Consider the following 16095-nt stretch of genomic DNA (forward strand, 5'->3'; position numbering starts at 1 on the left):
ATATAAAAGAGGTACATTTATAAGATACGTATAACCTTTTCCACAGGGAGGAAGGAACACGGGGGTCACCGGACCCAAACAGTTTTGAAAACTCATAGGGCAAAAATTCCATTAGATTTTAAAGTCTGAGATTCATTTATCTTCGGGGCCTATGCAGAGGCCTGCCTCTCTCCACATGCAATCTTGGGGTACATTGGGGAGACCACCTTTTTCTTGACTCCACCCTCTCCAAGCATCAGGGCTGCACCCGGGCTCTCTGCTATCTTCGGGGCACATGCTCAGCCCCTCCATGTGGTGGCAGCCAGGCTCTCCCTAAACCCCAAGGAATGTGCTTCACCCTCTCCAAGGCCTGAGGCGGCATGACTCTTCCACTGCAATGAGGTGGAAGGCCCATCCTCTGCCTTTGGGGCAAACTCACCCTCTCCACATGTTGGGTGGGTCCGCTCTTCTGGCCCGAGATTTCTACTCTAGACCCCAGCCTCGATGGCTTTGCCTCTGAAGTTATTTTTCCTCCAATATGTCCCTTCTCTGTCTCTCTCAGTCCAGACTGGCAGCAGCTCTGTTTATACAGGTCCCACAGCACTCTCATTGGCTTGCTATGCAGTAGCCTCAGATCATGCCCATCAGACATTAGGAGTTTCCACAAATCTTTCTTGGATAGCTCCATGTCCAATCCTGGCTTTCTCTGAAATAGCTGACTGGTTCCACATTTGGTTAAATCCTCATGTGGGGCACTATTCTCTGGGGTCTCCCTCCCTAGAGGCCCAGAATTTTCCAGAACATCAACTTCTGGTTTCTTTGTATCCAAGAGTTCAGTTCTCAGCTTATCTCTTTCCTATCGCATTTCACTATAAGCTGTAAGGAGAAACCAGGCTGCACTTTCCACATTTAATTTGGAGATCTCTTCTGCTAAATATCCAAGTTCATGGCTTTTAAAATCTGCCTTCCAGCCAAAGCCACTAGTCAATTTTGCCAGATTATCTGCTATTTTAAAACAAGGATCGCCTTCCTTCCAGTTTACAATAACACGTGCCTCATTTCTGTCTAGAACCTGGTCAGAAGTATTTTTAGAGTCCATGTTTCCACCAACAGACTCTTCAAAGCATTCTAGGCCTTCTCTATCAGGTTTCTCACAACTCCTCCAGATGCTTGCCCTTATCCATTTAAAAAGCCGTTCCAACATGTTTGGTATCTGCAAACCGCAGCAGCACCCCACTCCTGGTACCAAAATCTGTTCTAGTTTGCTAGCTGCTGGAATGTAATAGACCAGAAATGGAATGGCTTTTAAAAAGGGTAATTTAATAAGTTATAAGTTTACAGCTTTAAGGCTGAGAAAATGTCCCAATTAAAACAAGTCTATAGAAATGTCCAATTTAAGGCATCCGGGGAAAGATACCTTGGTTCAAGAAGGCTGATGACGTTCAATGTTTCCCTCTCAGCTGGAAGGGTACATGGTGAGCATGGTGGCATTTGTTGGCTTTCTCGTGGCTCTACAAAGCGGGACCCTCTCCAAAATGTTTGCTCTTTTAAAAGGATTCTAGCAAGCAACTCCACCTTCAGTGGGTGGAGACACACCTCCATGAAAATCATCTAATCAAAAGTTACCACCCACAATTGGGTGGGTCACATCTCCATGGGAACAATCAAAATGCTCCCACCCAGCAATACTGAATGAGAATCAAAGGACATGGCTTTTCTGGGGTCCACCATCGATTCAAACCAGCACACTGGGTAATGACCATTTTAACTTCTTCATGCTGGAAAGGGGCATTGATTGACCCTATGGGGTAGAGGAATGAAACTGGTTATTGTTCTTGGAGAGACTGGTACCTCTAGGTTTCAGGGCTTATCCGGTGTTGGAACAATCTGGAGGCCTTAGTTTCTGAAAAATGAACTTACTAAGTAAAACTTTTAAAGAGTCTTGGATTGAACCCAGGGTATTCTTTAGGGCTTTTAGGTGTCTGTTTAGGTATCTGTTGATTGAGGCTTGGCATCCTGTAACAATTTGCAATATTTGGCTAAAACTCACATAGGGTAACCTCCAGAATGACCTCTCAACTCTATTTGAAATTCTCTTAGCCATTTAAACTTTATTTTATTTCATTTCTTTTATACCTTTTGGTGAAGAAGGCATTCTCAATCCCATGATGTCAGAGCCAGGCTCATCCCTAGGAGTCATGTCCCACATTGCCAGGGAGACTTACACCCTGCTACATGGGACATATCACAGGGAAGCTAGTATGTTTATTTGCAGGGTTGGCTTAAAGAGAGAGGCCACAGCTGAGCAACAAAAGAAGTTCTATGGGGGTGATTCTTAGGCTTAATTATAAGTAGGCTTAGCTTTGCCATTGCACAAATAAGTTTCATAAGGGCAAGCCTAAGATCAAGGGCTTGGCTTGGCTTATTAAATTAGAAGTCCCTAATGCTTTAGAAAACATCAGGAATTCCCCAGGTAGGAAAGTTTAATAGTTTCTCATGTTTTCTCCAGTCTCTAGAGGGGACTTTGAAAATACTTTATTTTCTGCCCAAAATACCCTGGAATATCAGGGTCTTACGTTAACCTGTACAGAATAACAAGATCTCATTTCCTATTCTAGGTTCCATGCAATTAGGTTGTTTAAATAAACTGATCAAAAAGATTAAATTAGGTAGTGTGCTACAGAAATTTTAAATTTTGGACCAAATAAACATCTCTTCCTTTGGTCTCACACAGAAGTTGAAGTTTTAAAATACAGACTATATCATCCTTTACCCTGTATCCTGATTTACCTTGGTCCTACCCAGATCTGCTTCATTAATATCCCTAATTGAAGTCTGATCTCTTTTTCAGCTTCTTTAACAGTTGCTATAGGGAGTAGAGCCACAGAACTCTAACTCTGAGTCTCAGATGTTAAACAGATACCTAAAGTTCCAGTAAACTACCAGGCTATATGCAAAGAGCACAACATCTCAGAATTTAGAGATAACAGTTAAAACTCAGGAATAAATGTGACTGCTGCAAGAGCTTACAATCTAGGAACCTTTACAATGAGCCATATTGAGCATTCTGTACTCCTTAATCATTGTTTGCCCAATCTCTTCCCACTTTCTAGCCCCTGATATCCTATGCTCTTGAATTCAATTCTAAGCATTTGCTCATTATAGTTAGTCTATATTGGTAGGACCATACAATATTTGTCCTTTCGTTTCTGGATTATTTCACTCAACATAATGAGGAATGGGGATTTCTTGTTCTGAAGTCCCACTAGAGTATAAAAGACCCTAACTGGTGGAAACTATACAAGGAGACAAGATTTTTTACTTGATACAAGAAAGTACTTGCTAATAGTAATGGCTAATCAAATATGGACTAGATAGTCATGGAAAGGAGTAAGTCCCCTTAATAGGAGGTGTTCAAAGATCCGCAAGTGCAGTCAACTTGCAAACAGGTGTGTCTCTGCTCACACCATGCTATAGGGCACCCTGTTGTAAAACATGACTTGGCCCCCTCCTGGACTAGTTAGACCAGGGGCAAGGAGAGGGAGTAGACACCCAATCCAAGGAAAACTAAACAATCTGGCCCACTCAAAATATTCGACCTATGCTTGTGGACTTAACGACAGGAGTTTTAAGTCATAGCTCATGCTGCTGTCTTCAGTTTAATGCAGTTGGCATATAAAGTTGGGGGTGGAGGTGAACGTAGCCTCATATTGGGTTATGCACAAGCAGTGAAAGCCAGGAGGTAGAGGAAGACACAAAAGGGAGATCATGCAGGCCCTTACAGAAGGAGTGAGAGAGACCCTGTTCATTTCTGGCTTGCCAGTTTTTGTCCCTAAGTGACCTGGCTTTTTCCTATTCCTCAGATACCTGCAGGATTCCCTGATCTATCCTTGTAATATCCCCCATACCCCTCTCATACACACGCATCCACTGAAATATCATGAGGGTTTCTATTCTTTGAAACCCAGTGGTGTTGTAGAAGGAATTTTCATGAATGCTTCTAGGGACTCTTCCAAACCTGACATTCTTGCGATGGTTTTAAGCTCTTCTGGTAATATTCCTCCCCAGGCTTTCCATTCGGGGTGAACTTATCCTATTTTCCCTTTCGTCACGTTCTCCCCTCTCTTCTACAGAAATTGCCATCTAACCTGCAGCAGAGGTCACTCTTGTGTCATTACTCCTCCTCAGGGATTCCCAACATACATCGGTGTGTTCAAGATAATCATCCTGTAACTCGGGAAGGTTCCAAACTGTACTGCTTAATATATTTAAAGGGATCCAATAGAAAATGCAGATTTTAATACATGGGATCCACAATCTCTTTTAGGGCAAGAGAAGGGGGCGTTTCTGTTTCTTGATAAGAAAAACTAGGTCATCATTCCGTATATCTTGGTAGGTACAAAATCAAAAGGAAGGATTGGGATCCCATCCAGAAATCTTGAAAAGTTCTAGGAGTAGATATCGTTGGGGATATAGCTTAAGATTTTGCTTAATACTAAATTTCCAAGGGAGAGGAGGGGTGGGTACACAATTATAGATGCAAGCTAGCGCCTGATGCTTCACGATGCTTTCCAACAATGTAAATGGCGTCAGTTCCCCTACCTTCACTGCAGTGTTTCAATAAATCAAATTATCAAAGCCTCATAAACGAACCAAAAAAAAGGAGAAACAGAAACAAGTGAAGCAAGCATAAGTTTGCTACTCTAACATCAAAGAAACCTAAACCATAAATCCATAACATTCACTTTCAAAAGCAGATGATGAAAAATATGGAATGAGTTTCTCAGATTTAATTTTAAAACAGCAAAAGTATGTGAAAGCAGAAGAGAAATGCTGAAAAGCAGAAACCAGAGCAGAGGGCACTTCATTTAAAAAAATTTAGCTTCTCCAGGGAGCAAAAGAGCTTAGTTGCTTGATGGCTGGAAAAGCATAGCCTGTTTGCAAACTCGTTTTTTGTGTCGAGTCCAACCTTTCAGCTCAAGTCAGTAAATCAGATACCCAGGGGGTACATAACACATTATTAAATTTATGCAAGAGCTCTGAATTCATCAAGAAAAATAAAGAAAGGTGTTAAATGTCGCAAGTGATTTTTCTGGTAATCAAACCATCCGATATTAAGTGTGATTTTTAAATCATATGGTCTCCTTTTCTATAAAGTTTCACTTAGAGCAGTAGACGTTTGTCATTATTTTGGTTAGACGCATTCCATTCTCCTTCCTGATGACATCCCAGTTTCGTTCTGGGGAACTGGTTTCACCATTGTTTATGCTCTTGGTGGGAAGTAGTGCCCTGCCTCCCTGCGCCAGTCGTGCAGGCTGAAGAGGGTAGGTCTACCCGTTCTCATCCTGTTCATGGAGTGGAGCAGCCAGACCAGGTGAGAGTGACACATGCTTAATGAACGGGACCCGCTCTCCAGCCAGAGAACCTCAACGAAAGGACGCATAGATGTGAGTAGCGACAGGAATTTATTTGTCCCTTCCCACGGATCCTCTCGAGTTCCCTCGTGCCCTACTTTCAAAGGCTAGCTATTTAGCCCTCTACTGATTCTGTCCCCAGTATCCATTCACAAACCCTTAAATTTTTTCTTGAGCTCATTAGAGTCCATTTCAGTTGCTTGCACCCAAGAAGGCTGACATAGTCATTCAAAGAAAGCTCAAAGAAACAACGTCTTGAACTTCTCTTGTGTTAAAGACTAGCCACACACAGACATGTCCCTGCTCACAGACTGGCTGGCAGGGGAGAGCATTCTAGTAACAGATAATTACCACGCAATATAGAAAAGACTGTCATAGAAATGAACAACGGTGGCAGAGGGAGAAGTCAGCGACACCTCTGAGGGCCAAAGAGAAGGTTTTACAGTGGAGGCACAGCATAGGTTTGGTTCTGAAGGATGAGCAGGAGTTTGTCTTGCAAAAGAGATGGGGCAGATTTTCCAGGCAGATGGGCCAGACTGCACAAAGGAAGAGAGATGTGAAAGGTCAAGGCATATTTGAGAGGCTTCCAGTAAGTAGGCTGGGTGTCTTCGTTTCCCGGCTACTATGACAAGTACCACGCAGTGGATTGGCTTAATGGACATTTACATCTCAGTTTCAGAGGTAAAAAGGCTTACCTTCTTTTCAAAGACTATGGCCTTCTGATGTGGCTTGTCAGCCATCCTTGAGGTTCCTTGGCTTTTCTGTCACCTGGCAATGTAGTCTCCTTTCTCTTCTGGGTTTTTGCTGACTTCACATTGTTCTCTTTTTAAGGCCCCCAGTAATAGAATTGAGAGTCATCCTGATTCATTGGCCACATCTCAACTTAAAATAACATCTTCAAAAGGTCCTATTGGCAATGGGTTCCAACCACAGGAACGGGATAAAGTTAAGACCATGTGTTTTTCCCTCGGGTACATAACTCAATCTGCCACACTGGGCAGAGTGTAGATAGGTGGATGAGTTTGAATTAGGCTGAGGTCAGATCTTGAGGGCCTTTATTCAGGGCGCTGGAATTGGTATTCAATAAATAGCTAATTTATGGCTGATGCAAAGAAAATAAAAAACATTGCCCTCAAATGCATACGATCTCAGAAACAGTAATTGGGCAAAAGCAAATCCTAAAAATGAAAAAAACAGATGTTTCCAACAAGTCATGAATAGCTTTTTCCCCCTTCAAGGATCAATCCAGAAGAAATGAAAGTAATCACAGGCCATATTTTAAAAATAGTCACTTTAAATCTCATGGGATTCCAGTTATGATGATCTACTTTATTGATCAGAAGAGTGCCAAGGAGACAATTGGCAATTTTTATTTGTTGCCAAAATGTTAACAGTTGAGAATTTTTATATATATATTTTTTTAATTTTTAATTTTTTAATTTTATTAAACATACCAACATACCAACACAAACACTCCTACCATATGATCATTCTATTCTACATCTATAATCAGTACTCACAGTATCATCACATAGTTGTACATTCATCATCATGATCATTTCTTAGAACACTTGCATCAATTCAAGAAAAGGAATAAAAAGAAAACGGAAAAAAACTCATACATACCATACCCCTCCCCCCTCCCCCATTGATCACTAGCATTTCAATCTACTAAATTTATTTAACATTTGTTCCCCCTACTATTCATTTATTTTTAATCCATATGTTCCACTCATCTGTTGACAAGGTAGATAACAGGAGCATCAGACACAAGGTTTTCACCATCACACAGTCACACTGTGAAAGCTATATCATTATACAATCATCTTCAAGAAACATGGCTACTGGAACACAGCTCTACATTTTCAGGCAGTTCCCTCCAGCCTCTCTGCTATGCCTTAACTAAAAAGGTGATGTCTATTTAATGTGTAAGAACAACCTCCAGAATCACCTCTCGACTCTGTTTGGAATCTCTCAGCCATTGACACTTTGTTCTGTCTCATTTCTCCCTTCTCCCTTTCAGTCGAGAAGGTTTTCTCTATTCCTTGATGCTGAGTCCCAGCTCATTCTAGGATTTCTGTTCCACGTTGCTGGGAAGGTCCACACCCCTGGGAGTCATGTCCCATGTAGAGAGGGGGTGGGCAGTGAGTTTGCTTGTCGTGTTGGCTGGAGAGAGAGGCCATATCTGAGCAACAAAAGAGGTTCACTGGCGGTGACTCTTAGGCCTAATTTTAAGTAGGCTCAGCCTATCCTTTGTAGGGTTAAGTTTCATATGAACAACCCCCAAGATTGGGGGCTCAGTCTATTGCTTTGGTTGTCCACACTGCTTGTGAGAGTATCAAGAACTCTCCACTTGGGGAAATTGAATTTCCCCCCTTTCAACAGTTGAGAATATTTGGGAATTACCTACTGTTGGGAGACAGTTCTCCACAGGCCTCTTGGCCTTCTGAACATCTTGCAACTGGAGATCATGACTGCCTGTCATTGTCTTTCTCAGCATGCGTGTACATTGGACAGTATTCGCTTACAGAACAAAGGGCAGGCTTGTCTACTGTCCGGACAGTAAAAAAATACTATTGTCCCTTTGGGGCAAAAAAGTCAGGCAGGCTCTACGCCCACTGTAGAAGATTCGGGTTCCCCAAGCCAAGGTTCCTCTCCTGTAATGCATCCCACTCACTGTGTCTCAGGTATCATTTGACCCTCTTTGCATCCCTCTGTGGAAGTTGGGACTTGGAGAACTGGTGCAAGTGTTGCTACTCTGGTTCCAGAGTCTTGGGTCTTCCTACACCATCACTGAAACTATGGCAATGGCTTGTTAGCTTGCAAGTAGGGTAAGATCTCAGACCCCTTTACAGTTATTGACACTTACATGGAGACAATTTTCTGAACTTTCATCTTGACCCTTGTTCTAGTTTGCTAGCTGCTGGGATGCAATATACCAGAAATAGAATGGCTTTTAAAAAGGGGAATTTAATAAGTTGCTAGTTTACAGTTCTAAGGCCGAGAAAATGTCCCAATTGAAACAAGTCTATAGAAATGTCCAATCAAAGGCATCCATCCAGAGAAAGATACCTTGGTTCAAGAAGGCCGATGAACTTCTGGGTTTCTCTCTCATCTGGAAGGGCACATGGTGAACACGGTGTCATCTGTTAGCTTCTTCTCCTGGCTTCCGGTTTCACGAAACTCCCCGGGAGGGGTTTTCCTTCTTCATCTCCAAAGGTCGCTGGCTCGTGGACTCTTTGCTTCATGGTGCTGCAGCATTCTCTGCTTTCTCTGAATCTCGTGCTCCAAAACATTTCCTCTTTTACAGGACTCCAATAAGCCAATCAAGACCCACCCAAATGGGTGGAGACATGTCATCACCTAATCCAGTTTAACAACCACTCTTGACTAAATCACATCATCCAGGGAGATGATCTGATTCCTTTCAAACATACAGTATTGAATAGGGATTATTCTACCTTTATGAAATGGGATTTTGATTAAAACATGGCTTTTCTAGGGGACATACATCCTTTCAAATCAGCACAACCCCCAATCCTACACCACATTTTGGTGAATAACTGGGGGACCACGGCCACATTTCTGCCTAATATTGAACACCTGAACAGCACTCAGCTCTGGGCAGGCCCTATGGGAGATAAAAGCAAAGAACAAAACATTATCCCTACCCTCGCTATATGTAGGGAGTCACTGACACATATGGAACCACAACACAAAATATCTAATCACGTATTACATTGCCTAATAAAATATATCTATATTTGCTTTGATGCTAAGTAAGACCTTTTGCACACTATCAAATTTCAAAGGAGACAAACATCAGTAAAGGTTGGATGGTGCCGAGGAAGCCTCTTTGGAAAGGAGGCCTGAGCTGGGCTCTAGACGATGGGAGGATTTTTGAGAGAAGGGAAGAAGGGAATGCTCATTACGACAGTCAGGGATGGGAAGAGGAAGTGATGAGATGCCGGCTGTCTGGACGACTCCTACATTTATCCTCTAGGTGTCTCAGTCTCCCCATCTGTGAGGTCTGGGCAGTTAGGTCTCTAGCCGGAGGGAAGTTGTAAGGAGGCAATGAATCAGCAGGTGTGAAACCTCTTCTGAAGTCAGAGCACTTAATAGACAACGTAAATTGACTGATTAAATCAACAATCATCTTGTTACTGCCGAATCATCTCTTCCCCAGGCTAAATGTTCCTCAGTGTCTGTGCCCACTTGTCACACGACAGGGCCTAAACCCCATCTGCTGTTCTAGGTGAAAAAAACTAGTTTATCTATGTCCCTTTCAAGGTGCAGAGCTCAGAGTTCTCCAGCTATAACCTGACAGGCCACAGTGGAGAGGAGCTATCACTTTCTTTGGTATAGATATATATTAATGCAGCCAAAATGCAAATAGCACAATTAACTCTTCAGTACTAACTCGCAACTAAAGTTCCTCTGAATTTTAATGTGATCTGCTACTGTGTTTTGTTCAGTATTTTAAACTCAAGCTTAAATTTGCTGTGCCTTGATGAGAGATGGTACAAAAGGCAGGAATGGCTGAGCAGATTAGTGACCTCAAGAATGTATGAAATGGTCACCTAAGCTGACCATACCACGCAACTGGGAAGACTGAGCCTTTATCAACCCACGGTCTCCTGGCAGAGCTGGGCCTTCAGCATTCACACTTCAACTTTCTCCTGACCATCGCCACAATCTCAGATGACTTTGCCCCCTAACACTGGGCATAATTTCCTTTCAGGACACCTGCAGACACGGTCATCGCCATGAGGACCAATCCTTTCCCTCTCCCTCTGGGGTCCAAGGCTATGCTTTGCCTTTTTGTGGCCATCATGCCAACCGCTCATGCCCTCTCAACTGGCCTGTATCTTTAACACCTCTTCCCTTACTGACTCTTCTCTTTCAGCAGAAACCAATATGCTCAATGCTTTCTGTCTTTTATGAAACCCATCCCTTGACTTTCCCCCCTTCCTGCTTATTGTCCAATTGCTCCATTTCGGTCACAGCCACATTTCTGGCACTAGCACCCCACATTCACTGTACTTTCTCACCTCCCATTCACTTCTCAGTCCATGTCATCGGGTTCTCCCTAACACTCCTCATGCAGGCTGCCTCCCTCTCTAGAGGCCTGAAAGTGATGCACACTTGTGCCAACTTCCTTGCACTGAGGAATAGCCACATAACCCATGTGCTGATTTGAAAGGATGTATGCCCCCTAAGAAAAGCCATGTTTTGATATAAATCCCATTTCATAAAAGTAGAATAATCCCTATTCAATACTGTATATTTGAAACTGTAATGAGATCATCTCCCTGGCTGATGTGATTTAGTTAAGAATGGTTGTTAAACTGGATTAGGGGATGACATGTCTCCACCCATTTGAGTGGGTCTTGATTCGTTTCTGAAGTCCTATAAAAGAGGAAACATTTTGGAGAATGAGAGATTCAGAGAGAGCAGAGAATGCTGCAATATCACAAAGCAGAGAGTCCACCAGCCAGGGACTTTTGGAGATGAAGAAGAAAAATGCCTCCCGGGGAGCTTCATGAAACCGGAAGCCAGGAGAGAAAGCTAGCAGATGATGCCATGGTCGCCATTTGCCCTTCCAGCTGAGAGAGAAGCCCTGACTGTGTTCGCCATGTGCCTTCTCACTTGAGAGAGAAACCCTGAACTTCATCAGCCTTCTTGAACCAAGGTATCTTTCCCTGGATGCCTGTGACTGGACATGTCTATAGACTTGATGTAATTGGGACATTCTCTCGGCCTTAGAACTGTAAACTAGCAACTCATTAAATTCCCCTTTTAAAAAGCCATTCCGTTTCTGGTATATTGCTTTCTGGCAGCTAGCAAACTAGAACAACCCCGTTCTGGTCAATGAAGGCAAAAGGAAGTTTGCAGGGACTTCTAGGAAACAAGGACAGCTGGTGCCGCCCTTCCTCCCCCTACCTGCCTTCAGAACGCTTGTTATTTTGGAGCCGTGACAACCCTATTGAGATCAGGGGCAATAAAGCGTGGGGATGAAAAGCCATCCCACTAAGGAGGCAGAGCAGAAGGATAGGAATTAGGGCGTCCATGCACAGCTAGACCAGCGCCACCTACCTCTGGACTTCTCGTTTCGCTTTTGTGACTCAGATATTCAATTACTTGTGGACAAATGCATCCTAACCGATACATGGATCTAACCACCTCTACTCCGTTAAAATTCAATTCCAGGTGTCTCTCCTGATTCTGGATTTTGATTCAGACATTCTTCTTTGGGCTTCTAAAATACGCTATGCATAATTGCATCACAAAGCTTATCACACAATATAACCATTTGCTTCCTGTCTTTCCTACCAGACGATGAACTGTTGAAAGAGAAGATCATGTCTTGTTCAATTCTGTATTCCCAGTGCCTACTGCGCTGCTTGCCACGTGGTAGGTCTTGAGTTAAAAAACAATGCACTATGTTCTCGCCTGCCATGACGGAGACACGGGTTCGATTCCCAGATCCTGCCCATGCAAAAAAACAAACAACAAACAATGCACTTTGAATTCTCCCTTGAAGGCAAAAGATGTACCTTCAAATGATAAACTATAAAAAAATTTCTCATAATTATTATAGTCTATCTTTGAAGGTGGAAAAACCCATTTATTTGCGTAAATTTGGACATAGAAAATGCCAAAGGTAGAAGAAAAACTCATAGATCATAGGATAACGTTTGAAACAAAGAATCTTGGACAACAGAAACTGAGATAATTTGTTGGCAGCAGACTTTCACTAAAAGAAATACAAAAGAAATTTATTCAGGCAGAAGAAAAAATAATCCTAGACGGAAACATGGTAATACAGGAAGGAATGCAGAGGTGTGGAAAAGTGTGCCTTTGGGTAAAACATACATTGACCATTTAAAACAACAGTAATAGTGTTTTGTGGGATTAAAGTTATGTAGAAATAAAACACATGACAATAATAGCAATAGCCAAAAGAGGATAACTGGGCTTAAACGTTGAAGAATCTTTCGTTGTGTGAGCTGTATTAGCAGTACTAATTTATAGTAGATTCCAATAAGTCAAATGCATGTGTGTAATCTCCGTGTAACCATAAAAGGAATAATTAAAGAATGTATAATTAGCAACTTATTATGGAGTGGGAAATGCAATGATGAAAAATCCTCACAAAATTAATATGAGAAAGGAGAGAAGACAAGAAAGGGGAGAAAGAGGAACAAAGAACAGATGGGACAAATGGTCAGCAAAGAGGGAGATGGCAGATTTACACCCAAATTGGCAGTGCTGATGGGCGTATTGATCAGTGAGCAGAAGGCAGCCCGTGGAGAGGAGCTGAGGTCTGCGTAGAGCAGGTGTGCAAGAGGGGTGGAGAGAAGAAGCCTCATGGCTTAAGGGAAAGATGGAGAGATGGTTTATCAGACAGCTTGATAGCCTGACTGGACTCCCTGAACATGAGTTCTCTGAGAATGAAAGCCTCCTGCATCTTTCCAATAAACTCTCCTTTCTGAGCTAATGCAAGGCAGTTTCTGTTCCAACCTCCTGTTGCAAGCAAATGACCCCTGTCTGAGACAGCGGTCATGGTCAACAGGAGCTGAGAAATACGGTCTCATTAGACTGGCCCCTGGGAGAGAGACCTGGTGTCCTGATCAGGAAACTTCTATCACAAGAATGCTTTCATATTCCAGGTTTTAATAATGCTGCTTTCTATATTTTTATAGTTTGAATCTCTAGATAATCATTCCTCATGTTAATTGTAATAGGAAGGTTTTGTTTCTTATATATAACTGAACACTGAAATTTGAAAGCAGAAATGTTTCATACTAAGACAGCAAAAGAGAAACAAAGGCTTCTTGGTCGATTTTCCACCATGGCCATGTGGTTTTATAAGTAAAATTTTGCCAATATACTAAAATATCTTCTATGTACATCTCTTACATTCTTGCTGCATTTTCAATTAAATTCCATGAATTAAAACTTTGTACCATGAGTCAGCAGTTAAAGCAAGCATGTTTTTTCCATTTATCTTCCTCGGGGAAAACCCAGTCCCAGATGCAGGATGCCTGCTTTCCTTCAGTTCTTCTTTTCATCAATCCAGATGTCCACAACTGCTTCTGGAGCTTTACCACAGTGGTCTGTCCTGCCACGTGACTCTGTCTTTCCCAGGATCGCTTAGTGTGGTTCTCCTGGCCTTTCAGTCTGAAGAATACAAACTGTGGTCCTCAGATCACAAGATCTCGAGACCCCTGACGTTCACAGCTGGCTTCATGCATGGACTACCCTGCTGGGCCAAAGAGAGTCTCTCTTCAACATCCCATTTTAGAAGCAGTCATTTTGTTCCCTGAATTGTATTGCAGAAAGTTGATAGTCTAAGAAGGAGAAAAGCTGAAGTTCTAAAGGTCACGAGGACGGTATGGGCATTTACTTAGGACGCTGTTCTCCAAGAGTGGCCCACGGGCCATGATGACCCTCATCACCTTTCTGTTGGCCTTGGGCAAATGACCGCCTGACCATCTGCTGAATACGTGGGTTAAGAAAAATGCTGAATTATGTAGCATCTTGTCTAAAAATCCAGGACAGCAGCCACAGCTTTTCTAGAAGGAGCCCTTCTGACAGCAGCCATCAAAGGTCCACCTGGGCTGCCTGGATGCCCCTTTCTGTCACTCATTCCCACACACACTCCAAAATCGACATGGTGAAGATGACACCAAGCAGAGCTTCACTGACAATGTCCTGAGGACGAGGCAGACCGGACCACCTGCCAGTTCTTCAGATTCTTCTATAAGGTGTGCATTTTTCTAATCCTCCCAACAACTCTGCAGCTTTGACATTTTTATTTCTCTGTAACCAGGGGACTTGCCCAAAATCAGACGGCTAGTTGCTTTCTCTTACTGATGCAGCTTTTCACACGGGACAACTAAAGTAGCCTGGGAGTACTTGCTTTGTAGGATGTGACTAGAGAAAATCCTGAAGTGACAACAACAACAAAACAAAAACACAGATAATGAAGTCAAAAAATAGATATCTGTATCATCTATTGCGTATAATCTTCCTATTTCACACATCAGAACAACACCTAATAGAATTGTCTATTTAGGACCCTGAGCCAAGGCGTCATCATTTCAGGCACACACACACACACAAAGTATTTTAGGAAAAGATTCTAATTCTTCACATGCTTTGAAGATCTCCCTGCCAGTGTCCCTGGGATGAGCTGGGTGTAAATGAATCTAACCATGTGGATTCCATTCTTCTGGCTATATATGCATTTGAAACTAAAAGAGGAAGAATCGGCAAAAAAAAAGAATATATTTTGGGGTTTGAGTAAAACAAATTACTCTAGTAAAAATCTGATACAAATTATCTGCAGCTGAACAACAAACTCACAAAGCCATCGAAACCAGTGGTCTCCAAAGAACCCAGGCCAGGCACATTTAAAAAACGAGATGGGACTTAAAAAACTTTCAGACCCAATTGCTTAATGTATGTTATTTCCAGAACTTTTTCCAAGGGACGCCAACAATTTCTCATAAGTAAAGAAAATAAGACCCCATAGGAGGACTGGAAAAAAATTAACAAGTGAACAAAAGCTAATAATCTTAAGGATTTTGGTGTACGTGGTGAATGCATAAGAAATTATTATAGTTATAATAATAAACTCACTCCCTACTCCCACTGTCATTGAAGCAACTTGGGGAAAATTTTTGTCCCTCTGCTCCAGGCTGAGAGGAAGTCCGATTTTCTCCCTCCTTTGTGAGTGCTTCAGTAACCATTCTGGGGCAGAATTATAAGAACCCAAACTTTGACCCACAGGCCATAGCATCTGCCTTCTTATCGATAATAATTTTGTTGTTTTGATTTTAGAAATTGGTTAATCTCAGGCTTATCCTTTCTTTGAAGCGATTGCATTTGTTTCTGTGGTCAGTTTGGCTTGAGATGATTGCTTAGAAGTTGCTTTTCCACCCCTAAATGATAGGTTTCCTCATTCAATCAATGGATAAGTAAATGATTCATTTCAGTGCTATGGAAATAAGGTGATATAAATAGAGGGCTGAAGGGGATTGGGTGGGGTGCGACTTTAGATCTGGATGTAGAAATGCATGTCTGAGGAGGTGACATTTGAGCTGAGCAAGTCAGTCATTCAGGGGAAGAGAACTTGAGGCCCAGGAAACACTGAGCGTATAGCCTTTGGGCAGTGGGGAGCTCAGAGAGACTAGAGAGGTCAAAGGTGGGGAGGGGGTCAGTGTAGCTGAGACGCAGCAGGGAGGATGGAGGGAAACAGGATGGGGAGGCCCGGCACGGGGAGGGCTTGCAGCACAGAAGGCAGTTTAGATTTTATTCTAAGCACAACGGGAAATCACTGAAGGATTACCAGACAGGGAGTGATGTGCTCTGAGATTTCTGTTTATAAAAGACCGCTTTGGTTGCTGTTTAGAGAATTCACTGGAGTGGGGCAAGAGTGGAGGGAGCAAGACTTCAGGTGGGAAAGAAACAACTGCTCTCCCCTTTTGGGAAATCCTATAAATACTTAAGTCGAAGGAGGTTGAAGACCCGACTGACCTAAGATTCCAGAGCCTGGAACCTGTTAACTGAAGTTTTCTCAGGAGGGAGGAGGGGAGGGGGATCCGAAAACGAGCTGAATTCAGAAAACGGCACCGTGACATTATTTTGACTGCCCCAAGTGCTGTCTTCTATGCAGTGAGTGACTCATGTACAT

The sequence above is a fragment of the Tamandua tetradactyla genome, chromosome 12 (genome assembly GCF_023851605.1).
Source record: "Tamandua tetradactyla isolate mTamTet1 chromosome 12, mTamTet1.pri, whole genome shotgun sequence".
Lineage (NCBI taxonomy): Eukaryota > Metazoa > Chordata > Mammalia > Pilosa > Myrmecophagidae > Tamandua > Tamandua tetradactyla.